The following is a 14,488-nucleotide window of genomic DNA, read 5'->3' on the forward strand; positions in this document are numbered from 1 at the left end:
TAAACAGTGATGGAAGAAATGCCTCATGGAAGCTGCCCAGGGGCCAGGAACTCTCCTCCAGCCTCATACGACTGACCACTGGGGATGGTAGCCATGTCAGCGGTGGTGTCTGTGTCGCTGTCACTGCTGTCTGCTCCTGCCCCCGCCGTGGAGCTCCCCTCGCCCTCCGTGCCACTGGTGGCTTCAGACTCTGTTGTTTCGCCCTCCAGGGCCAAGTGGGTTGCAGCTCCCTCCTCATCCGGTGCCAATGCTCCTTTGCCTGATGATGCTGTTCCTCACAAGAACAGGGAGACCACAAAAAGGGGGGGGGGAAGACAGAAGAAAGACATGTTCAGTGCATGCAACACCACTACAGTTGGCGGATACAACACACATGGAGCAACCCTCTGCACTACGCCATGCACTAACAGTTCCTAGAAATATCAGCTGACCATGGGGTACGAGGCCTAAGACCAATTGCTGGACACCTGGAAGTCACAGGAGCCTGAATAGGTGAAGATGGCTTTTACCACTGGTGGGGTTGGGGTGCCACATAGCCTGCCTCACAAGGGACCTTGCCTACCAACTTCGGCCTGGTCTAGGGGAACCCACTGCCCACCTCCCCCACCCAGACACCTCGTAATGCGTGCAGAGTCAGCTGAATGGGAGTTTACTCACCCCCTTGTGGCTGCTGTGATGCCTTCAAGCACCCATCCAACTCCGGATGGGCCACCACCAGGATCCGGAACATCAGGGGGGTCATGGTGCGACGGGCACCCCTCCCACGTTGGGAGGCCATTCCCAGCTGGGCCTCCGCCGTTTTCTTGCTCCAGCGGCGCAGGTCATCCCATCTTTTACGGCAGTGGGTGCTCCAGGGTCCGGACGTCCTTGGTGATGGCACCAAATACCCTTCTTCTAGTGGGCGCTGACCTAGAGGAATGGTACAGGGGGAAAAGGAAATTACTTACCCGTCCGGACCATCATACTCATTGCCCCCCAGTTCCCACCCTTGCCCTGACGCACATACACTCCCCATCCGCACATGCAGGCCTCAGCCCCCTGTATCTTCCATCCACACCACTCAAAACAGGCATTACCCATGCAGCATGCTCACAGTGTACTCACCTGTTTGTCTGGAGGACCGTACAGTTGCGTGTACTGGGGGAGGACCCCATACACTAGTTTCTCCAACTCCTCTGAGGTGAAGGCAGGGGCCCTTTCCCCAGACACATGAGCCATCGCCGTTTCCAGACTGAGGTCACAGCAGCACTTGCAGTGTAGATCCTCTCCTGTTGAAGTTCAGGTATCAAGTGAGTGAACAGACAGAAAATGACGGTCACGTCCACGGAGGTGCGTACCGTCACCGCCGGCGTACATCGTTATTGGCTCCTGGGACCCATAGGGCGCAATGTTAACCAATGCTGAATTGCGCGGCGGTTTTCGACCGCCCACCGCAACGGTGTAGAACACCAGCGCAGTTACCCCATATCCCCTTGTCCCATCTTACAGGTCAGGCAGCCGCCATTTCAGGAGTCGACATGGGATGGATGTTAACTGCGTCACACCTATCTAGGCTGGGAATATTGACAGATACCGGCACATTGCGGATTAATAACGTTTCTGAAAATAAGACATTGTGATACCTCAGTGTTGGATGACTCTCTGCTCGCTGTTCTCCTCCATAGTGCACGTCTGCTGGGGCAGGTGATGAGATGGCGGCATCCTCCAGTTTAAAGACCCCAGTTGGACCTGTCGACAATGGAAGAGAGACACATCCTGGTCACATACAGACTTGATCGTGCAACAATCCAGGAATTGTGTGCCTAGTTGGAGCCGGACCTGATGTCAGCTATCCGCCATCCCACAGGAATCCCCCCTCTAGTGCAGGTCCTGTCTGTACTCCATTTCCTGGCCAGTGGGTCTTTTCAAAGAACAGTGGCCATGGCATCAGGGATGTCCCAGCCAATGTTCTCTAACGTGTTGTCCAGAGTGTTGTCGCCCTGCTGAAACACATGCGCAGCTACATCGTTTTCCCTCAGGTGGAGGATTTGCCCACAGTGAAAGGTGACTTCTATGCCCTGGGACATATCCCCAACATCATTGGGGCCATTGATGCTACACATGTGGCATTTGAACCCTCCTGCAGAAATTAACAGGTGTACAGAAACCGGAAGAGCTACCATTCTATGAATGTGCAGATGGTGTGTTTGGCAGACCAGTACATCTCCCATGTCAATGGCAAGTATCCTGGCTCTGTGCATGACGCTTACATTTTGAGGAATAGCAGCATCCCTCATGTGATGGGCCAACTCCAAAGGCACCATGTGTGGCTAATAGGTGAGGGCAAGGTCCCAATACAGTTGACATAGGTTTCTGGGTATGGGGCTGTCCCTAAGGGCTAGTGTGTGTCTAACAGTTGTCCCTCGACATTTGCAGGTGACTCTGGTTACCCCAACCTGTCATGGCTAGTGACCCCAGTGAGGAATCCCAGGACAAGGGCAGAGGAACGCTACAATGGGGCACATGGGTGAACTAGGAGGGTGATCGAACGCACCTTTGGCCTCCTGAAGGCAGGATTCTGGTGCCTCCATCTGACAGGTGGCTCCCTATACTACTCACCGAAGAAGGTGTGCCAGATAATCGTGGTCTGCTGTATGCTGCACAACCTGGCTTTGCGACGCCAGGTGCCTTTTCTGCAGGAGGATGGGCCAGATGGTGGTCTTGTGGCAGCTGTGGAGCCTGTGGACAGTGAAGAAGAGGAGGGAGAAGAAGAGGATATCGACAACCAAAACAACATCATCATGCAATACTTCCAGCGAGACACAGATAAGAAGATGACACTGCTTTCCACATCTCATTCTATTGTTGGAACTAGCATAAGTGTGTCATTTTCATTTAGTGTATGGATGCTGACTTGTCACTTTGACTTTTCATTTCACAGATTTTGGTCCCACTTTGTGCCCTCTGCTATGTTTACTGCTGACCTACAACTGTGTTACATTGGTATGTGAACAAGTAAATTGACATTGCTATATTCCATAGTTATAGCAATTACACATTTGTGAAAGCACAGATTGTTTTGTGATTGAAGTGTGTTTACTCCTGTGCAAATAAGTGGAGGGGGTTATAAAATGGGCTGGGGGATGGTGGAGCAATGCCCATGGCAGAGTCCAGTCTATTTGTTTCACAGGTGCATTGTCCAAAGGGGCATAGGAAGTGGAACAATGGCAGTTTAAGGATGGACAGGGTGTCAAAGTGGGACAGAAAGATGACATTCAGGGGGGTCTCATTTCCTGGCGGGAGTCTTGGCAATGTTCTCTGTCCTGTTCCTGGATCTCAGGGACCGTTTGTGGGGTGGTTCTCCATCTGCAGGGGGTGGGATGCTGGTGTCCTATTGTTCCTGTGGCGGTGCCTCCTGTCCACTAGCGCCGGCGGAGGTGGAGGGCTGTTCATCATCCAGGCTAGTGCCGGGGGCCCCTTGTTGTGCCATTGTGTCCCTCCTGGTGTTGACAAGGTCTGCCAGCACCCCTGCAAAGGTGACCAGGGTGATGTTAATGGACTTCAAGTCCTCCCTAATCCCAAGGTAGTGTTCCTCCTGCAGCCGCTGGGTCTCCTGAAACTTGGCCAGTACCGTTGCCATCATCTCCTGGGAATGATGGTAAGCTCCCATGATGTTGGAGAGTGCCCCGTGGAGAGTGGGTTCCCTGGGTCTGTCCTCCCCCTGTCGCACAGCAGTCCTCCCAGTTTCCCTGTTTTCCTGTGCCTCTGTCCCCTGAACAGTGTGCCCACTGCCCCCAGGTCCCTGATTTTCTTTGGTTGGTGGGTTTGCCTGGGTTCCCTGTAGTTGTGGACACACTGCTGATTGACGTGTCCTGGGGACAGAGGGATGGGCACGCTGGGTGGGTGCAGTGCTTGTGTTTCCTGAGGGGGGAGGCTATGTGGTGGTTTGTGACAGTGTCAGGGGAACCGACTGTCCCGAGGTCCCAGATGGGCCGGACTGGTCATCTTGATCCAAATGTGCAGAGCTGCTGTCATCACTGTGGGCCTCTTCTGTGGGGGGACTGGATATGTCTGGCACCCCCTGTCCGGTGACGTTGGGTAGGGGTCCTGTTGGGGTGTAAATGCATAATTATTGTATCTGTGTGTGCCATCGTGTGCAATGGGTGGTTGAACCTCTACTCCAGTGCTTGCATTATTGGCTTGGTCCTTGTGTGATTGGTGATTTTGGGGCATGAGTGAGTCTCTGTAGTGGACATGCATGGGTGATGGGTGTCCATGCATTGGTGTCACATGCAGGACTTGGTTTTGGGATGTGTGGGTTGTGTTGGTGGGGTATCTGTGGGTTGTTGGGGTGATGGGTGTGAGGGTGAGGGTGGGAGTATGTGATGGCATGCAGGTGGGGTGGGAGTGTATAAGGTAGTAAAGATTTGCCTTACCAGAGTCCAGTCCTCCTGCTAATCCTGCGAGGCCCTCAGGATGCAGTATTGCGAAGACTTGCTCCTCCCATGTTGTTAGTTGTGGGGGAGGAGGTGGGGGTCCACCGCCAGTCCTCTGTACAGCAATCTGGCGTCTGGAGACCACAGAACGCACCTTCCCCCGTAGGTCATTCCACCTCTTTCTGATGTCATCCCTAGTTCTTGGATGCTGTTCCACTGCGTTGACCCTGTCGACAACTCTGCGCCATAGCTTCATCTTCCTTGCAATGGAGATCTGCTGCACCTGTGATCCAAATAGCTGTGGCTCTCCCCTGACGATTTCCTCCACCATGAACCCGAGCTCCTCCTCAGAGAACCTGGGGTGTCGTTGAGGTGCCATGATGTGGTGTGAGTGATGTGTGAGGTGGTTCCTGTTGTGATGTGTGAGGGGATGTGTTGGTGTATGTTGTTTGAGGTACGTGGATGTTGTGTAAGTGCTGGTGTTTTGTGTCTGTGGATGCTGGTGTTGTTTTAGGTGGTGTATCTCTCTGGCACGGTTTCAGAATTCTGGTAGTAAGGGTTTGTGGGTGATGTGGGTGTGTGCTTTATATTGGATTGGGTGTGTGGGTGTGGTGTGTGTATCAGGTGTGTGTATTTCGAATTGTCCAATGTGGTTGTGTTTTGTATATGTGTGTGTATTTTGAGCGCGGCAGTGTGTACCGCCAATGGATTACTGCGGTTGAAAGACTGCTGCGTTGATTCGTGGGTCGTGATAGTGTGAGCATATTCCTGTTGGCGTGATGGTGTCGTTTTTTTTATCACCAGTTTATCACTGACCTTCGGTGTGGCGGACTTGTGTGGGTGTCTGTATTGTGGCGGATTCCGGGCTGTGGGTCGTAATACCTGTAGCGGAATTCCGCGGCCGCAGCGGTATGTTGGCGGTCTTCTGCATGGTTGTAAGCAGGATTTACCGCCAGGGTTGTAATGAGGGCCATAGTGTTCATAAAACCAACTAACTCACTTTCCATGGAATTTTCATCTCAGGAATGGAGAAGGCATTTCAGCATCCACTATTCCGATGCTTTCAAGAAAACATGGTGACACGTGACAAGGATATAGGTCTGTGAGACATCTGGCAGTCATTTATTGAGCCTCAAGGTTCTAAGATTTATTATCGCCTCATTTTTATCTCAGCTAATGGTTTACAAACAGCACAAAAATTGGTTTATGACAATACATTGCATGCTTTTACCACTCATTTTTTACAATACAGGCATTTACCACACATCTGTTTTTACCACGCATGCCTTTACCACACAGGAAGATATGAACAAGGTAAGTGAAAAAAATATATATATAATTTTTGCCCCTGCCATGCACAATTTTCTCATCAATAATTTTATTGCAAATGTTGCAGTGATAATATCAATGATGCCATGGAAGATGTCATCAGTAATGTAATCTGTAGGGTAAATAGCTGTGCATGGCGAAGGTGCAAGTTACAGTAACCTTAGAGCATGAGTTATAGTAGTTGAAATAGCTGTAACTATAACAGCTGAATTTCTTTGTAATACGCATGTAAATTCAGAACTTAACTATAACGTCCAGGTACCGTTTTCATTTTTTTCAGTGAATTTCTAAGTTTTTGTAAATTCTAATTCCTAACTATAACATCCCTGTAACCTTTGTTTTTTCAGTGACTTGCTATGGTTTTCTTAACGCAGCGGGGGTTTGGCCACAGGGGCGGCCATAAGTGCCCTGCAAGCAACCCCCTGCTAGCATCCAGCTCCATGCCACACATGACATTTGCCCATGCATGTTGGGGAGTTGGCCGCAGGCCCTGGTCTACAGCCATCTAACACTGTGCAACGTACATTCTTCAGTGGTGCACAGTGGAGGTTGGAGCAGGACATGGTCTGTGACCAGGCCCTGTGGGCGGGCCCTGTGGCCATCCCCCTCAGGGACCTTAGGGAGGGGTTGTGGTTTAATCTCTGTGAAATGAGCATTGGTGCCACAATGCATCCTGATCTGCTTATTTATCCAAGAAGAAGCCACGGAATTATCTGCAATAACAAATCCTGATGTAGAGAAGATGATGTGAGTACAAAGAGTTGAATCTCCACCAAACAACAATACCTCCCCTTAATTATGTATAGTAAGTGCCTCTTTGTTTGGTGGAGACAGGCTCATAATCGTATGCATTAAAAACACATCTCCAAAATTGGCGGGAAATGTGCAGAGGGAGCTTTGTCAAGCTGTCCGTCATCCGGAAAAAAACGGGAAGAAGCTGCATACCCCTCAGGTATATGTGGTGGAGCCAAATTTTTGGATCGTCTAGGTCAATTTGCATAATAAAAGTGGTTAAAAAGGAGACCGATGATCTGTGGTCTCAACAGGAGATGACAAGAAGAACCCACTTGGGAGATTTACTACCCACCTCAAGCCGGAGCCTTCATTGCTCCTGCACGCAGGGTGCAGCTAAAAATGTTGCTCCCTGCATGCAGAAGCATTCTTTTCATCTGTTTTCCTGCCTACTTGATAGCGGGCAGGAAACCATATGAAAAGTCTGCTCCCAGCAAACAGGAGCATTTGTTCTGCCCACTCCCACTGGGAGGGGAGTTTTAGGCCCATATTTATACTTTTTGATGCAAAACTGCATCAACGCAGTTTTGCGTCAAAACTTTTAACACCGGCCTAACGCCATTTCTTTGCACCGGTCGGGCGTCAATTTTATACTTTGATGCACGGCGGCGCAAACCACTGGTGTGAGTCACTTTTTTTTACTCAAACCAATGCGTCACGTCGTAAAGAAAAACAGCGTTAAAGCAGCGAAAATTACTTTGATCCAGTTTACGACATCGCAAACCGGATAAGCGCCTTTTTTTTATGCAATTGCATCAAAAAGCGGCGCAAACACTGCAAAATGTGCAAAGGAGAACCAAAATGGATCCCAGAAGCTTGGATTGACACGAGGAAGATGACAACAGACCAGGAACCAGCCAGGAGGACCCACACAAAACCCAGGAAGGGAGAAGAAGAAAAGAAAGTGTCGGTTCAGTGCAGAGGAGCAGGAAATACTGGTGAAAGAGGTGACGGAACACCAGCACCAACTTTTTGTCACCTCTAAATTGCCAATTAGTAGGAGAGAGGCAATATGGCAACAACTTGTTGACAAGATAAACAGTGTGGCAGAAGTCGAGAATAGTCATCGAGTGCAAGAAACGCTGGCATGACTGCAAGCATAGGACAAAGGAAAAGATGGCCAGGAACAGGAAGGCAGCGCTGCAGACTGGAGGTGTAGTCCTGCACCGCAGGAGGCCCTGGACCTCATGGAGGAGATGGTGGAGCCATCATCTCTGAGGAGATTGTCACAGGGATTCAAGGACAGGACAGCGCAGACTACCAGGAGAGAACACAGATGCAGGGTAAGTGGCATGGGGACCTAAAATGCACAAATGTTAACTGTAAGCAGGGGGGGTGAACATACCTACTACACAATGCATGTAAGTCATGATATTCAGGGAGTGGAATGGGTAAAGGGGCACAGCACGGGGCATGGCCTGTTCAGAGGAAACCTGGGGCACAGTACTACACTACACCAACAACCTTTGCATGGGGGTATGCTGCCATGCCAAGGATGTTGGAAAGGTAAAGCCAGTCCAGGAGGGTAGGGTACAACGTAAAACTGACCTGCTGTCACACAACAGCTGGTATTCTCCCTACATGAACTAGGGCTCAACTAACAGTCTCAGGCCATATCCGCAAGTGGAATGTAATATTGACAACAGTTGCCACTACCACTTCTGCTCTGTGTGCAGGTCAAGTAGCTAATGGCAGTTACGTGCCCATGGATCAAACACACCCAAATTAGAGGGTTCAGGATGACAACTTTATCAATCCCCTGTAATCAATACAAATGCGCTAATCCTGTCAAATGTGAATGTCCAAAGTTGCTACAAACATCAGCCATTGTCAGAAACATTATGAGGTACACAGCACTAATGTCATACCCATGCTGCATATGTCAGGGTCCACCTTGCGCCTGGGTCACAATAGCTGCAAACACACCATGCAACATCCCAACCGTTATACTGCTCAGACAACAGCTTTGAGGGGGATGACATATGTCACCGGCTAGTGAAATACACCCGCACAGTCAGAAGAGGAAATGGAACACTACTAAGACCATCAGTGCAATCCTATGTAGCACACATTCCCCAACATCAACATTATACACTACCAATGCTGATATATGTAGTGTGTCATGCCAATGCTATACATAGTATATGCTAGGTCTCAGCAACATATAGCTGGATGTGAAATATCATAGACTGGGGCAGTTCAAGATTGTTAAGTGTGGTGCAAGTGCAAGTGCCATCAGAACATCCACAGCCAGTGCAAGGCCTCACCATGAGAATGGAAGTAGATGGAGGGTTGAGTAGGACAAGAAGGTGGCAATATACAATTTGGGCAGAACCTACACCTAGAGGATGTGACGCTGACAAGTCCCCAAACTGGCCACAATACATGTGACATGCAGGTGGGGCATAGGCCTGGGAGAATGGTAATATTAAAGACAGGAACAATAAACAGGAACCAATATCACAATGTGCAACTAATAGGAAGGCAGGCATGTCACATTACAAATGCCACAACACAGACACACTAATTGTACAATATCTCATTGCAGAGGATGATGGCTCTCCTGGGGATATGCCTGTCCTGGACTTCCCTGATGACATGGATGTCGAGCTGACAAACATCAGCCAGCAGACCCTCCAAGATGTCCAGACCCGACCTTCAGTCGCAAGGAGGAGCACAGATACAAGAGCCATCACAGTGGACCCACCCACCACCCCAATTGTATGAGCTGCCAGCTCCAACCCAGCTGAGGACTCTGATGACACTGGCACCAGCTTTGAGAGAACTTTAGTTGGAGTACAGTGGGAACTGGCCAAGGAGGTGCAGGTGGGGATGGAAAATATGGCAGCCAGCCTAGAGGGAGTGCGTTCGTGCATGATCTCAACTGCAGAACAGGCAGCAGCCATGCAAGGGCAAACATAAATCTTGCAAGAACTTGAAAAAAGTGTGAAGGAAATCAGTACAGCAGTTAGAGAGCTGACACAACACCTCCAACAACAAACCTTTCAACGCGTGCACAAATGCAATATTGACCCCCTCAGGCTGACCTGGCTGCCTACCGCAGTGATGTGGCTGCTATTCTTAAGAACCAGCAGCTCCTCCTTGCTGCAGAACTGCCCTTAATAGCCCCACAGTTGGCAGCTACCGGGATTTCTGAATCCACGTCTTCAAACACTGAGGTGTGTGTTGCCCCTTCTCACCCACCACCACCAAGGGCAGAGGAAACAACACACACATCAGAAGATGAAGATGTGGAACAGATCCCGTTCACCCGTAAGAGAACCCAGTGGCACTAGTCCCTGCCACCTGGCCACTTATAACCAAGGTCCTGTGCTTTGTAACATGCCAGTCTTGCAACATCTGCTCTCAAGCACTGTTCTCCAGCCCACTGTTTACCTTGTCACAATGCCCTGTGATTGTCTCTCACTACCTCATTGGCAATTCATGTCCCTCTGCACTGTATGACACTTCATCCCAGCATGTCCAATGGCAATGCTCTTTTGCACTTGTGTAGGATCACAATGGAAGGTGTCACACTAATGGACTCCCAATCATGGACAATGTAAACATAGCACTGCAGCACTTTAAAATAAATAGCACTTACACAACCACTTTGTCTCTGTGTAATATGACACATCAAACGGGAGGGAGATTAGTGATGTCTGCCTCATGTCAATGCCCATAGAATGTCAATATAACTGCCTTGAAAGATTGTGGGCTGGTAACTATGCACTGGGGTCTGGATTGTACCATCATCTGCCCTTCCTGAGGGTTAATTCTGAGGTAAATAGAAAATACACAGTATAATGCTGTGCTGGACAGAATAAGTCTTCTTCAAGGGATGTCTAAGCAGAAAAATATTGTCTAATAATTTTTCTTCCAGCCAATCTTTACTTATGTGACATTTGACTCAAATTTGTCATCACACACATCATACAGCAGGAATGGATGTGTATGAGTGTACGTACATATAAATAAATAAATAAATATATATATAGATATATATATTTATACACAAAAACCCCAACATCATCCCCCACCCACCCACACACATAAAATAAAATTGGAGAATGATCATACCCTCCACCCCCAACCCACAACTACTGACTAAACTAACAGCCTATTCTAACCTAACACTAAGCCCCCCTAAACCCACTAATTAAAAGAACCAGAAAAGAGGAGGGAGGGGAGGGAGGGAATCATGTGTGAGGGTATAATAGTCACAAGTTTGCGCTCTGCAGGGTCTTCTTTATGGCACACACCCTCTTATTTACTTGCGACACCTCCTGCTGCAGCCTGTCCAGTCTGTGCAACATCCGTTGCATGTCACGTTGCAGAGCATGAAAATCAGCAGTGTCAATGACTGCAGCAGGGGTGGTCTGAGTGCCAGTTGTTGTTGGTTGTCCACTTGGTGGTGCCATGCTTGGAGGGGGAGGTGCAGTTGCTGCTGTCAGTGGTCCTGGAGCTGAGGAAGTTTAAGGTCCTGCAGTGGTTGCTGACATCCTTGGTGCCACCTGGGTCGTAGTGGTGGTGTTGGTGGTGGCGGCTGTTGTGAACACAGAAAGGCCCCCTTGGGCAAATGCCCTCCACACCCCTGAGGCTCTTTCATGGCGATAAAGCAGTGCCATGTGGCGGAACCCAGACTCCACATCCAGAATGTGGCGGTAACGCATCGTCCGCCGCTGAAATTTACAGATCTGGCTGGCATCCATGTTGGCTGCTGTTAAAAAAGATAAAGTTAAACATTAGGTACACCATTGTGTCATACAGCTACTGATGATAATCAGAAAATACATCTAATGTAGTTGAAACAGGCCATATCACCATACAGATCACAGATTCTCCCTGAGGAAGTACATACCAACGCAGCCTACACATGTCCTAGCTAACAGCAGAGCAATGCTCTAAAAGTTGTGTACCAACTTAAATGATCTAAGCATCATTGTTCAGCCATTAGTCACATAACAAATGCTGCTAGTCCTCCACATGTGCCAGGACAATTAATGACTATCTTCTGGATGACAATCAAGGACCACAAGATCTGTGATTTGTAAATGGAATTGCCAGGATGGTATGCAGTTGCAAATCAAGAGTGTGTATCCTAGGTTTGGACAAGTGATTTACAGATTTACATGTCTGTGTACTACACTTGGATCATCACACCTAGGTACACATTTCATAACCCTAAGCCTGTGCCTCAGGGGGGGATGGACAAGCAACACATACTTTCAAACATCAAGGACACACAGGAAGCTTTGGACAGCATGGTAAGGAGGTAAGTCAGTCCACCACAGGTAAGGAGGCTGTCAAACTAGGATAGACACAAGCCTTGGACAATCCCATCCACATTTATGTTTGTAATTGCAGGCAATTATCAACATCATTTGATACCACCAATACCTCTCCTAAAACAAGAAGGTAGATGCAACCACACATCTGGGCATGAGCTGCATTCACACCTATGACATTGTACTCAAGTGCCACATACGCGTAGCAAAACATGTGGAGCTACATGTTGCTAGGAAGTCAAACATACAGTTGAACATGTTCATTAGTGAACAGGGAGGCTCAAGTCTGTGGGTAAGACTTTGGCATCCCTATTCTGTGAGATTCAGGGCCTGACTTGCTGACTAAATCATGAATATGGCCCTCTGCTAATTTTTCTCTATAAAAATGTTATCAACAAATGTCACCCTCGTCACATTGCCATGCCTACAGTGCTGCACTACAATCCCAAAATATGGCTGTACGCTACTGATTGTCCAACTCAAATATGGAAACAAAAGTGAAACTCCAATCAAGTTACATATCAGATCATGTGCCAGCACATCATACCTTGCTATGTAAGCAACACACAGGAGTCAATCACACAACAGCTGCAAATACAACATAGAACAGAAATATCAACCCTTACTGGATATGTCTGGGTCTGCAAATCGAGCCACTTCTCCAATTGTGTAAGGGGCAGGTCCACCTGTAAAACATGGGTGAAATGTGCTCAATGTCTGCGCACTGTACAACACTTGGAACAAAAACGCACTGTGTGTGACATTATATATGATAGACCAGCACCTCAGGCATGTAGTCACCCCAACAGACATACCACTGGAAACATGTATTAACCCTGTCACTCCAGTGAGTGATGAACACACATATGCACACATGCAGTGGCCCTAACAATCATGTGGTGACAAACATGATTACTCAATTGGGTGCAGATTTATTTATAGAGGGTACTCCATTTCATGGTCCATTATATGTGGGCCTATGTTGTCTATAGGTTACATATGCCACATTGCCAGTGTACCCAGAGCCGTATATGCCCCCTATGACACCATGATGGCAGGGATCCTGTATGTTACTTGATGACAATCTTACGCTAAACATGGGTTGGTCATTTATCTAAATCACAACAACAAAGAGATATATGCTGACAGTGTATATTGTGGTCATCTATGACAGAATGCATGGGCACAGGTGTAGTAATTGCACCTGAAATATGTCACTCATTGCCCTGTGTACCCATAATGGGTTTTTGGAAATCACAGTTAGCCACATTCCTCATCTTACATTTGGCAAGTTCGGAGATCAAGGGGTATACAGCAAACTGACACTGTCACATTATCAAAACATGGTTTTGCAAATGTACCACTGTGTCAGTCATGATGATGTAGATTTCATTTTGTATGTACCTTCAGAATGGCAGCAGTCACAGGAATGCTGGTCTTCTGATCTTAGCATACACCCATGTCTGTGATAGCCTCCATACTGGGAAGTTAGTTATTGTACATATGCTGCACTAGATCAGCAGGGGTGTACCAAACGAAACTAGCATTAGGGAACTTTATATGGATGATGGAATTGGTCAGAGGTCCCTTGTACAACATCATGCATGTAATACATTGTGACCATGCATTGCCAAACGTCAGGTATCCCATGATGACCCCATAACTTATGAGAAGTGCATGGCAATAGAGTAACACAGGTGGGAAATGCATTATCTCTGTTCCAGCTATTGTGCCCAAGACCAATTTAAAACACACAGGTCCAATGAACAGAGGGCCAGGGATAGTTGTTATCCCTCATTTTGTATCATTGCTTCATGTTATTTGCTACAGCTATGGAAAGTAGCACCAAACATCTAGAAATGAACCCGTGTGCATTACTTTGGCATTCATTCCTAATTTAATTGCAGCACAACTAAGTCAAACTATCAGCCTAAGGTATTACCAGAGGTTCGAAAGAAATTGGTACGTATGGGCCAGAATACAGTTCAGATGTGTATTCAAAATGATTGGGGAACACATTAATTCTTTGAAATAGCTGTGGAAAACATCTCTTTCCTGGTACCCTCACAGACCATGGATAAAATATATGTTAGAGCCGCATTAGCATCATCTATTGATGTGAAGGCAGCACTCATTTACAAGCTCCAGTTGTGTTTTGTAACTTAGTGCAGCTGTTGTGTCAACAAATGACAGTAATGTTTAGCAATTATTGTATAACTCAGGGCAACTGTATGTTTAACTTGCATTCCACATGTGCAAAAACATTGCCTGCAGCATATCAACAAATCTGCTACTGTCACTACAAAGCATTTAAATGTGCACATTACTCTGAACTGTAATCACCAACAGAGCCACCAATCACAATACTCAGGTAGTCCAGCAGGTCTTGCTCTCTGGCAACAAGGTCAGCCCAGAGGTGCTTTAGTTGTGCGGTGTGTTGTAGATGCGACGCAGATGGTACAAGACCTTTGACCACCGGAGCCTCCTCGCCTCTGTGTGATACCCCTGTATCACCCTGCCACCTGCTTCAATCATCAAGGGGATGAAGTGGCACACCAGCCAAATGAATTCCCCCAGTTCCTCCTCATCCATTCTCCCCAGATGTGGCCTACCCAACATGTCAGATATAAGATGAAAATTAAAGGGTACAGAGGATAATAAAGG

Source organism: Pleurodeles waltl, chromosome 4_2 (genome assembly GCF_031143425.1).
Source record: "Pleurodeles waltl isolate 20211129_DDA chromosome 4_2, aPleWal1.hap1.20221129, whole genome shotgun sequence".
Taxonomy (NCBI): domain Eukaryota; kingdom Metazoa; phylum Chordata; class Amphibia; order Caudata; family Salamandridae; genus Pleurodeles; species Pleurodeles waltl.